General features: G+C 37.0%; 1 protein-coding gene and 1 pseudogene across 8 annotated transcripts in view; both read left to right on the top strand.

Annotated features, from left to right (window-relative positions):
* The window catches only part of Cdh18 (cadherin 18), a 924,665-nt gene that overhangs the window by 386,436 nt on the left and 526,066 nt on the right, over window positions 1-12,163 (top strand). The window lies entirely within an intron of this gene.
* LOC101708209 (eukaryotic translation initiation factor 4E type 1B pseudogene) lies at window positions 5,498-6,789 on the top strand (annotated as a pseudogene).

Below are 12,163 nucleotides of genomic sequence, written 5' to 3'. Positions count from 1 at the left end.
ACAATTAAAGTATCATTAGCATATTGTAGACATTTGTTCTTACCTGTACTGTTATAATCCAAGAATTGCTCCTTGCAGAACCAGGAACAAACAAGTCTCCCACAATCATTTTGTGTCTTACTCAAAAATAGTCAATGCATCATGCTTTTCATAAGAATTTAATTTAAAAATTCAATGAACCTATTGCAACCAACTGAGCCATCTTGAAGCAAAATTTCAAATTTTGCTAAAAATAGTATTTTCAGTGCGGCTCCAGAATTCCGTGTGAAATTCCACCACAAGAACAATTTCAAAGTTAAATCTTTGCCAAGCACAAAGCATATTCATTTTTATGTGTTTCTTGAAAGAAAGAATATGAATAACTTGCATTATGAAGAACGGCTTTGATTTTTTTTCATATTCACTACCAGCAATGTAATTTAGACATGCTTTTTATTTACAAATTTTCTGTAACTATACTTGTCATTAAATTCATATTGATTCTTCATACATTTGACTATAAAACATTGGCAATATACTATTATGTCAATGGATATCAGAGGATGTATAGTTAAGTCAAAATTATAGTAAATATTTGGAAAGGAATACATTCACACATATAATGATATTTCAAGTATACATTTTATGTAATATATTTCTTAAACTGAGGTGGCTGCTATGATAGTATTATAAATTTGAAAATTTTGAGTATCAGAGCAAGAACTCAGTATTAGTGGACAAGTACTTATTCTACCTTAAATAACCATGTCATATTATACATTGTAAATTATGAAATACCTATAAATGACTGAAAAATTCTGCCTTACAAATGTAATGATCATTTTCAGTGGCTGCATATTTTTAAAATCAAGGAGGCCACTATAAAATTCAGGGACTCATATTAGATTTTTCTTTCTATAAACCTGGAATACATCTTGTAGGATTTGCTATGTGTAAATATATATAACTCCTTAAAAAGTGGCTGAGAACAAACAAGATAGTTTGTTGGTTACAGGAATTCTCACTAGCTATTGAAAATAAATCTTCAAATTTCCATATGTTAAACTATTTAAATGTCTTCTTTGAACACGTTGAAGGGGAGTATACATATATTTGCCTTCTAGAATGGATCTTCTCCAACATGTGACTCAGACATCTACGCTTCTTCCAGTGTAGAGGGCAGTTTCTCCATCGCGAGCATTTTGCTTTCCATTATCTGAATAGACAGCGCAAAATGATTCTATAGGTCAAGTTTAGAGGTGTTTTCCATCTCCTCTGTCCACACTGCTTGTCCCTAAGACAGGCATGGCCACATTTTTAACGGAAAGGAGCCTTGCAAACAAATTGGCTCCCTATGCTCACAGGAAAGGCAACCAGACTGGTAACCCTTTAGCTAGTTTGATCCAAATAAAAGAAAAACAAAGATGTTGGATGTGTCCCCCACTGAGCCTATCTTCATGTAAAATGCCTGCTTGTTAATTAGCTAGGAGCTTCTCTGTTGCTTTGACTCACAGAAAGAGGAATTAGGAAGAGAATAGAACATCTTATCTACAAAGGTAAGAAATTAGCTTTACTTTGTTAGTTCCCTTTCATTCCACAGAACAGAGGTCAAAATAAAGGGCAAATATCAAGGCTACCTAAGGTATAATTTTATAGAAATCCCTTTATTAAAAAATTAACCATGTTCCTTGAATTTGAGCAGTTGAAAGCACTGACCAAAAAAGATTAAACAAATGACTGACCTAGACCAATTTTAATTGCTAATAAGAATAGAAATCTTTTTTCTTAATTATGAGACATCACAGTTCTTACAAAAAATAAGACAAGTCTGCATGCAAGTTAGTCTCTTATTCTGAGGAAGAATAATTGTCTCAAAGGATATTTTTGCTTTGCTGTGAATAGATTCCATTAGTGAAAAGTTAAAATGAATTTTCAGTATTCCAGATTCTTGATTCTTTTTCATTACTCTTACCCACTGTTAAGGTTTAGATCTACAATAGGCTTCAAATTCTCCTGTGTTTGGAAAGTGGTTGAATCATCAGGGCACTGCGTTCATCAGTGGATTAGCTCCCTGATGAGTTCTTAGCTGAATGTGCTGAAGAGGTGAAGTAAACCTCTCCTACTTTAAGTTATGTATTTTGTCCCCGTGATGGGACATGATTAAAACATCTACCTTGGGTGTGAAGTCAATAGTAAATGTTACTTAAAATACTTGGTCTTCTGTTTCATATTCCAAAATGCATCCCTAAATGTTGTCAAAGTAACCCTATGAAATGATCAGTATTTTGTTTTTAGTATTTTTATTTTTAAAATTAATTTTAGTGGTATACCTTAGATGGACATTACGATCAAGTTATCGTATGTAATTTGAACCTGTGCATGATGTATCTTTATAATTTTTCCCCATTCCCCTCCCCTCCCTTCAATTCTTCTTCCCCTCTGTATTTATAAGATCTTTGTTTTCACTTTTTCCTTCTATTCTTTTTTTTCTTTTCCTTTCATTCTCTTCTCCCTCCCCCCACCTTGTTCTCCTTCCCATTTGAACATTTTCTTCCTCCTTCCCAATATCTATCATCCATTTTGGCCCTTATTTATTCTTTCTCTTTCTCACACAAGAGAAACAATCTGATATTTAAACATATGTGTCTGATCTATTTCTCTTAAAAGTATGGTCTCAGATTGCAACCATTTATCTAAAAAAGTCTCCAGTTTATCCTTTATGGAAAAGTAATACTCCATTATACATAAAAAACAGATTTTCTTTGTCCATTCATTCTTTGATGATATCTGGACTGTTTCCAAGATTTAGCTGTTATAAATTGTGCTGCTATAAACATGGATATGCATGATGCTTTTAACTCTTTCAGGAAGATACCAAGAAGGGGACTGGCTGGGTCAAACGGAGCCTCTAGTTTTAGTGTTTTGAGGTAGCTCCATACTGATTTCTATATGGGTTGTACCAATTTCCACTCCCACCAACTTGGAGAAGAGTTCTTTTTTCCCCACAGCCTTGCCAACCTATGTTATTGGTTGATTGGTTGATGATAACTATTCTTTCTGGAGAGAGATGAAATCTCAGTGTTGATTTAATTTGCATTTCTCGAATGACTAGTGGTTAGTATTTTCAAGTGTATCTAAAATGGTATAACCACTAAAGTATAAGTTGAATGACTGAAAACACAATACTGTGATTTTTGGCAGATTTTACTAAGTGGAAGTTCTCACAAACTACGTTGTAACTAGTTGCTCTAAAGTTCATAATAAAAATAAGTAAGCATTAATTTTTGTGCATTATTGGTTTGGGGGACCAAAGGTTGTTACATGGGACCCGTAGAAGAGAAAGCCCGACAGTTTTCAGCTTCAAAGCTGGAAGCTACCTTATGTTCTTTATGATTTCCAAAGACACCTAACAGCTCCAGATGCAGAAGTGCTGAGAGTTGTGTTGACAGAACAATATTTCTTTCATTATCTTTCCTTTATATTTATTTTCCATGTGCCTCTTAAGGATAACCCAAACTAATTATCTACATTATTTAATGTTAAGGAACGATCCCCAAATGTTTCTTCTCATTCTAACCAAAGTGTCTACTTTCAAGTGACTTCACTTTGAATTTCCAAATACCTAGAAAACAGCTTATTCAAAAGCCTCTTTATTTTTAATTCTAACGAGATTTCATTTTTATTCAAAAACCTCTTTGAAGTTGAAATGGAGTAGAGCAAGGAAAATAATCAAGTGTTTGGTTTTAAAGAACCAATCTTTTATTGTTGAAAAAATAAAGCAAGCATACAAAAAGAAGAAAGAACCACTGAGTTAACTGCTTTCTAAGTTGTGTTAGAAATAAAAATACTAAAAAATGCTGTGCATTCCAGCCTTTAAAATGGTATTAAGTGGAGCTTGGCTTGAGAAGGGTTGCAGCAAAACTTCCTTGTGAACTTGTATTTAGAAGTCTGGCTGCTGACTCAGCACTGGCACCTAACACTGTTATTTTAGCCCTACTCCACTACTTCTGGGCATATATTGTCGACATCAGGAACTCTTGTTTTGTGTGTAAAGCCTGCATCAATTCAGCTCTTTTTAAAATATATATTTAAGTCTGTGCTATTTTTGCTAATATCCCTGTTAAAGATGACATTTCTGGTTTTTCCTTCTTCACATTGCAAATAATGAAATATTCCTTTAAACATGGCAACTACGTCTCTTCTCTCCAGAACGCTTTCTTTATAGAAACCTTCTTTATTCAAAAGATACTTGCTTTTAACTTGTACTTCTAAACTTTGTCTTCAGTGTTGCATTTAAGTTCAGTGTTGATTTCTATTCTTTTCTCAATTATAAAGCACTATATTTTTTTGATACTTTGATGCTATTAGTTCACCCACAAGGGAGCATTGCGTAGTTTCTGCAGGTGGAGAGAAGATTGGAGAAGTTATTACTTATAACATGCCAAGTTAAAAAAAACACTTCACTTTTAAGCAATTAATATGTTTTATTTCCTTCATACATTTTATATACTTCTGAGAATACTGTTAATTCTCTTTACACATGAAGAAATTGAAGATCAGAGAGTTAATTGATTAAGTTCCCTGTGGTTTCATATCTAATTAGGGATTTTTGAACCCTGGCAGCTGGAGTCCTTCTACCATTCAGGAAACTATTCTATGATCCTAAAATCTGAGACATGTGGTAATGGTACAAATAGCCAAAATGAATAATTTTGTGAGAACCAGTAACAGAGGACCAAGAAGAAAGTTAGCATGAGCCAGGAAAGATATCCATGGGGAAGTGTTCTCTATTGGGATCTGGAGAAGCAAAGTGGTACTTTATAAGGAAAATGGAAACTAAAATTAAGGGTTAACTATTAGGATTGATGGGTACCAGGGATTGATGGTACCAGAAAAAGTTTCAGAAAAGAATATGGCAAATTCAGTGACTGTTTTGACTTAGTGGATATTGTGCGGTTGGTGAATTGTGTCTACCCCAAATCACATAGTAAGGTCCTAACCTCATAGGACCTCAGAATATGACTAGATCTGGAGGTAGAGCTTTATAGGGACCATTAAGTAATATAAGCAGATACGTGAATATATACGAAAAGGAAATAAAACATAGATATGTATGCACTGAGTTAGGCACCATCATGAAAAGACATAGCAAGATGAGATGTCTTGTGTGTAAGCACGGGGAAAGGTCAAGAGAGGTCCAAGTCAGCAGGCAGCCATCCACAAGGCAAGGAGAAAGTCCTCAGGAGAAAGCAAAGCCCTTAACAGCTGGATCTTGTGATGATCTTCACTAGAATCACAAGCAGCCATATTTCCATTGTTTATGTCATCCAGTCTATGCTATTTCATTGTAAGGGACCGACTAAATGAATGGATGAAGGATATTTATAAATCAAAAACAACTTTCAATGTCTGACCTGGAGCTACTTGTAGAGATGGAAGCAGGGCAGTCACTTGGGAATTTCATTTCTATTAATACAATTATAAATTTAAAATAATTTTAAATGTCTTCCATAAAATAATGTCTAGAACCACAATGTGAAATATCAATATGGTAATAGAAATTTATTTTGTAAGCTAATCAATACAAAGAAAAGGTGTTTTTTATGGGCATTAAAAGTTGAGGATAAGATGCTGGGTCCCTGCAGAGCTTGAGGCTTGGCACGGCTGCTTCCTGGCCCTGCAATTGAAGCTGAGGGTGAAGTCAGGGAGAAGAGGGAGGAAGAGGAGAAAGAACAATAGAAGGCGGAAGTGGAGGAGTCCACAGGAGAGAAGACTGCAAAGCCTCCTGGGATCAGTACTCCATTGTCTCAGAGAGGAAAGGCTAGGGGCGATGGCCCCCAGGAGGTCAAGCTAGAGCTGCACCCCCTGTAAAACAGGTGGGTTCTGTGGTTCTTCAAGAATGAGCGCAGCCTGGCCTAGCAGGACAACTTGCACCCGGTCACCAAGTTTGACACTGTGGAGGCCTTCTGGGCGATGTACAGTCACATCCATCTGGCTAGCAAACTCTCTCCTGGGTGTGACTATGCCCTGTTCAAGGATGGCATCGAGCCCATGTGGGAAGACAGCAGGAATAAGCGGGGTGGCCGCTGGCTGGTCAGTTTTGCCAAGCAGCAGTGCCACAGCGAATTGGACTGTCTGTGGCTGGAGATACTTCGAGGAGCACAGCAAGGAAGTTTGTGGAGCTGTCATCAACATCCATACCAAGGGGGATGAGATCGATGTGTGGACGAGGGAGGCAGAGGACCAGGCCAGCGTGTTGCACATTGGGCATGTAGACAAAGAATGCCTGGGCCTCTCCGTGAAGACCATCACTGGGTACCAGGCCCACACTGACATGGGCACCAAGAGCAACTCTTTAGCCAAGAATAAATTTGTGGTGTGAGGGGCCTTTGGCACCACTTTTAATCAGTGGGGCAGCCACCCCTGAGTTTCTTACCGCTGTGGGATGAAGGGGGAAAGGCGGGCTGGATTGCTGTTCCTGGGCAGCACTGGAGGACAGATAGCCTGGTTTTACCTGTCCTGAAGTACATATGAACACCTTTTTATGTTTGGGGTTTGTATGTTCCTAAACACTTGGGCTACAGCAATAGTCCTGGGTCGGCCTGGTAAGTGGCTTGGATCATAGGGACTTGCCACTTTGACCAGCTTCAAATGAACAGTCCTTAACGGGAATTGGGACCAGGCATGGAGGCAGGGTAGTGGTGATGGCAGCAGTCTGAGGTCCTAGCCTTTCTTGGTGCCACAGGGCCATGGCAGGGTGGAGGAAATCCCTGGGTTTGCTTGTTTTACCTGGGGGCTGGATGGCCCCTGAGGGTGGAGAAAGCCCTGAAGAGCCTTTTGTCCTCTCTTCTCTGGACAGGGCCTGCCAGCTGGGGCCAGTGCTGCTTGTGCCTCCCCTGCTTTAGGGCTAGACTGAAGGAGAGGGGGGTAGACCAGCCCCAGCCCCCAGGACAGGAGCTAGGTGGTAACTGAGGCTCACCCTGGTTTTGTTAGTGGATTCACTTGAAAATGATGACCTTAAGATCTTTTCTGTACCTGTTCTAAATAAATACTTCTGAACAACAAAATAAAATTGAAGATAAGTAGATGATATTTGCAGTCTTGTAATCGCTTACCAATGTATTTTTCATGTTACTTTAGCTTATTATCTAATTTATTATAGGATATTACTGTAGATATGCAGTCTTGAGAATATCCAATGCCACACAGACATGTTATTGTACATTACAGCCAAATTTTCATGCTTCTCATATAATTTCAGATTAAATTTCAATAGAAATGAGATGGTGATAAGTTTTAAGGTACTTTGAGATGAAGTCTACAAATAAACAAATAATAGTATCCACATCAAACCCAAGAGGTTTTATATGTGTTTTCAGTACTTTTAATTTGGTTTTGTTTGTCTGTTTTTTGATGCTAGAGATTAAACTTGGGGACTTGACAATTCCAGGCAAGCTCTCTTACTAAGCTGGATCCCAGAAGTCATTTTCCTTTTTTTATATTCTAAATTATTAAGAAACTAAATCTAAAAGGTGTGTGGAATCCTTTGAATACCTGTGAGTATTTTTAAAATCTCATTCATTTATTCAAAATATCTGTAATTATACCTGTATATCTGTGAGAGTTGTAGCAGAAAACAGATCACAAATTTGAAAGTATTTAACACAAAAAGGACAAAATCAATGAAGTGGTTATTTGAGAAGTTATGACCAGAGTTGAGAAAGCATGTAGGAAAAGGAGAAACTCTCAGATTTGATTAGAGCTAAGAAAAGGGGTTTTTGCCACATTCCACTGGGAGGGGACGGGGGAGAATAAGTTATGGAGCAAGTACACGTCATATGTGCTGTGACACTGTGGTCCAGGATGAGATTGTAGCAATGTAAAGAACCGCACCGAAACAGAGGCATTGAGAACTGAGACCTCTCTCCTGCCCGGGGAATTTGTACTAGTGCTCCCCCATAGTTTACTCCACAAGAAGCAAGGGAATACAATGAGATCCTCAAATATCAGTCTCTGGGTTCAAAAGAGAAGAGCAAAAATAAATAAAAACAAAATGCTACTTATTTTTTAGATTAATTTTATTGGTACATTTTATGTATACCATATAATGACATTCATCATTGGAGATTTGTACCTTTACATAATATATCTTGATTCTTATTTTTTCCCCATTCCCCTGCCTTTCCTTCAATGCCTCCAAAGTCTTGGTAAATGGAAACAAAGTCTTTTTAAATGCCACTTATTTGTAATACATTTTTAGTATATTCCAGACAGTGTACTGGCATAGAGAAAAAATTAAAATACGCATGAGGCCTCAAATAGATTCTTTTACATCAATATACTTAGCATCGTTATTCTCAAAGCCAAAAATGGCAACAGCCTAAATGCTCATCAACAGATAAATGGATAAGCAAATTGTGTATACATATACAATGGAGTCCTATTTAGATATAAAAAGAAATGTGATTCTGATGCATGCAAGAAAAGCACAAATCTTAAAAACTTTATGCTAAGGGGAATGAGCCAGACACAAAATGGTAAATATTGCATAATTCTGTTTCTACAAGGTATCTAAATCAGGCAATTTAAGAGATACAAAACATAAAATAGAAATTTCCAAGGGTTGGAAGAAGGAATTACAAAGTTATTTGTGGTTTCTATTTGGGATGATAACAAAGGTTTAGAGATGGATTTTGGTGGTAGCTGTGCAAAATTAAAAACCTGCCAAACCTTACTGAATTGTTCACTTAAAATGGCTTGAGTGATGAATTTTAGGTTATAAATATATACCCGCAAAATCTGCCCTCACGTTACTCTAAGTGAGGAAGTTAGATTATGAAACACATTGGACAGAGACACATCCTGAAGGAATTTGACAAAGTAGTAAATGATACAAAGAGTGTGTGTGAGTTGGGGGTGCTTAGAGGCAAGGATTGAAATTTTAGTAAAACAGCCAGAAAAAGTTTAGGGGAAAGATGACATTAGGATAAAATCTCCAGGAATTGAGGGAGGCTGCCATTCCCAGACCTAGGGAGTGTATTGTAGGTCGTGGGGCATCACTGGGGATTTTCTGGGCCAGAGTAGGAACATTGGACACTGGAGGGGACAAAAGAAATAACAAGTGTTGAGGTTACACAGGAACCAGGGACCAAGACAAACTGGGACATTTCCAACATTCTGAAAACTGGTTATTTTTCACTCTGAGAGAAATGAGAAATCACTGGAGTGTCTTGAGCAGACTCATATTGTAAGGGGCCACAGTTCAAATCTGAGCCATGTATTTTTGTTCCTGTGCTTTACAAAGGTCTATATCATGCATCAAAAATTCTAAGAGCTATTCCTGCACAAATAATGGATGAACATATGCTTTCTGGTTCTGGCACACTTCTCCATCCTATTTCACCATTCCTCTTCATTACAACATTCCAAGGACTTGAACATAAGAGCTGTTCAGTAGAAGTTATTTTAAATTAATTATAATTCTAAGCAACTGATGTTATTTCACTTGCCTTGTGAAAACTATTAGCAGCCTGATTTCACATTTATCCATAAATATATGTCATCATTGTCACAGGTTTAAATACAACTTATAAAGATCTATGTCAAATACATTAGAATATAAAGTTAATGTAATATATTAACACTATGCTTGCTTATAAATACATATACATTTTGTTTGATGCAGATGCACATACATTTTTATACTTACACGTGTAATCATGTGCAAATATGATTGCATTTGTAGGAATACCTGCGTGTACCTCTATTTATCATACCTAAAGATACTTATGCCTTCAAATCGCATTTGAAACTAGTGTCTGAGAGTGAGGTATAAGCATGAATTTTACTTGAAGTTACCCCAGTGACTCTAATTTGCCCCAGAGTTGATAACTATCCACCTGGGAAAAAGCTAGAAGAGGCAAGCCCAGGGAAGGACAGGTGGGGAAACAAGTAGAAATAACTCCATAGGATTTACTTTTCAGTCTTTAATGTAATGTTAGAATATATAATATTTATTTTCGAAACTTTTCTTCTATTTAGTTTCTACACACATATTTCCCATGGGGTCAGTAATGTAGACAATTACTATTGTACCATAACACCCCAGGAAAAGGCATTACCATTCATCTACTTCCTGCTTAGTGCTTTCTGAATCACAAATGTTGATTTTATGAATCATTTTAGACAATGATATGGGAGTCTGATTTACTTTTAAAGAGGCTATTTGAAAGCATTTCATAAAAATTGTCAGTCTTTGAGAATCACTGCAATTAAGTATAACAAAAACAGAGAAGACTAAAAAGATAGACATATTTCAGTACATTACTTCAAACATAGAAATTTGATGGATATTTCAAAGAACTCCTGCCTGTATTGAATGGACACATGATACAAACAACAAGCATGGCATTTCTAAGGCACCAAGTCACCGGAATGTTTCCTCTAAGTACTAGAATTTTTACTGAAAGTATTAATTTGTGACAGTGTGTTTGAGATAGTTCTTAGAGAAGACAGAATTTTATGGTTTTTGTTTATGTGTATTTAATTTCCAAACACTACTAGAAGAAAACAAGTCGTTAAGAACCAATAAACTGACATTTTGTAGGAAACGATGTTTAAACCTGCCCCTAACTGTCATTATATCCACAGGCAATTGATATTATAATCTCATTTTTCAGTTAAATTAAAGAATTTCGACCACTGTGGTTGTTCACAAATCCTTTTTCATCTTCATCACTTGCCCAAGAGCCCTTTCTTTCTGCCCTCTTTGTTCTACTTCTGGTTTTACCACTTCACACATATTGCCAACATTGGTGTCTGTAGAGAATCAGTGGTGAATACAATTAAATGGGTAATGAAAAGGAATGGGAGAGAATTTCAGCTTCAGTCAGAAAAAGCTGTCATGCAGTTGCTGATGAAGAACCCCCCGCAGCCCTATTTCTGCCTTAATCTGACATAAGTCTAACGTGCAGATTCTCTGGACATCACATCCCCAGGTCAGCAGCTCTTCATCCAGCCCACCACAGGCAAGGCATTTGCTCTTGCTCAAGTCCAGCAGATAATGAGCCCATAATCTCTGCTCCAGACATTCACTGCCTATGCTGAGAGGCTTCTTAGAAGTCAATAAGAAAGCAAAGTGTGAGAATCACAGTTCAGAGGTGATGAAGGAAAAACAGAAGAAATACTTCAAGTCATACACTTCATAGTCTTAAACTATTGCCATGTATGGAATGATAAAATATACTCTGAATGTTTAAATTAAAAATGTTACAATAACAGACATTGTCATTAATTCCTCTCAAAATTAATCCCTCTCATTTCAAACACACTTATCCCACTGTGCTCGCAAGTGTTTGAAGCAGTTCTGGATGTTCTCTTTCCTGAGTGTTTTTCCATGGTGTGATCAAAACTATAGCAAATGCTGCTACCAAATGCCATCCAATGAAAAAGCAGGCTCATAAAAATACTATGGGATGTGTCACTGACTTATTAACAGACCTAATGCCATGCATCTTCTGGCTCTTCCCCAAAGCCAAAAAGACTGTGAAAGATAAAGATTTTGAATAAACTTAGGACACAGAGGCAGCCATGATGGTGTAACTAAAGATGCCTATGAAAGAGAACTTCTAGAACTGCTTCAGAAAGCAGCAAGCACATGGGACAAGTGTGGTTGAAGAGAGGGGAGTTGATGGCAATATGTCTTTTCCTGTAATCTTTTCTTATTGAAACATTTACCAGACTCATCTATCTCACCTCGTACATTCCTCACATGCAGCTCATTTTGAATACATGCACATTCACCCTTACACATAAACTGCAGATGCCTGAATATGATCTCAGCAGAGTTCTTTTGTTAATTTATAATTCACTCCTTTTATGAAATTGATTTTAAATTTCTCCAAAACATAAAAGAGATTTAACAGGGTTTTTTGTTTTGTTTTGTTTTTTTCTGATCTTGCCCTTCTATTACCAGCTTGAGTCACTATCACTGATTTTCATTTGTGAGTACAGCTGGCAATAACTGTACATTTTGGCCTGCCTTTGGGCCAGGGAATGGAAATGGTGGAGGATTCTCAGTCTTTTTTCAATGCTTAAAATTCCAGACTTGTAATAGTCATTATTGCCTGAATTTCCAGATTTTTAGTTGCTGCTTTCAGGGGGATGATTTTTGGATCCTAGCAAT

This window comes from Heterocephalus glaber, unplaced genomic scaffold (genome assembly GCF_053883595.1).
Source record: "Heterocephalus glaber isolate CG9 unplaced genomic scaffold, H.glaber_assembly_v1.0 deba00001538, whole genome shotgun sequence".
In the NCBI taxonomy this organism is placed as follows: Eukaryota; Metazoa; Chordata; class Mammalia; order Rodentia; family Bathyergidae; genus Heterocephalus; species Heterocephalus glaber.
This window is presented reverse-complemented; position numbering and strand designations above follow the sequence as displayed.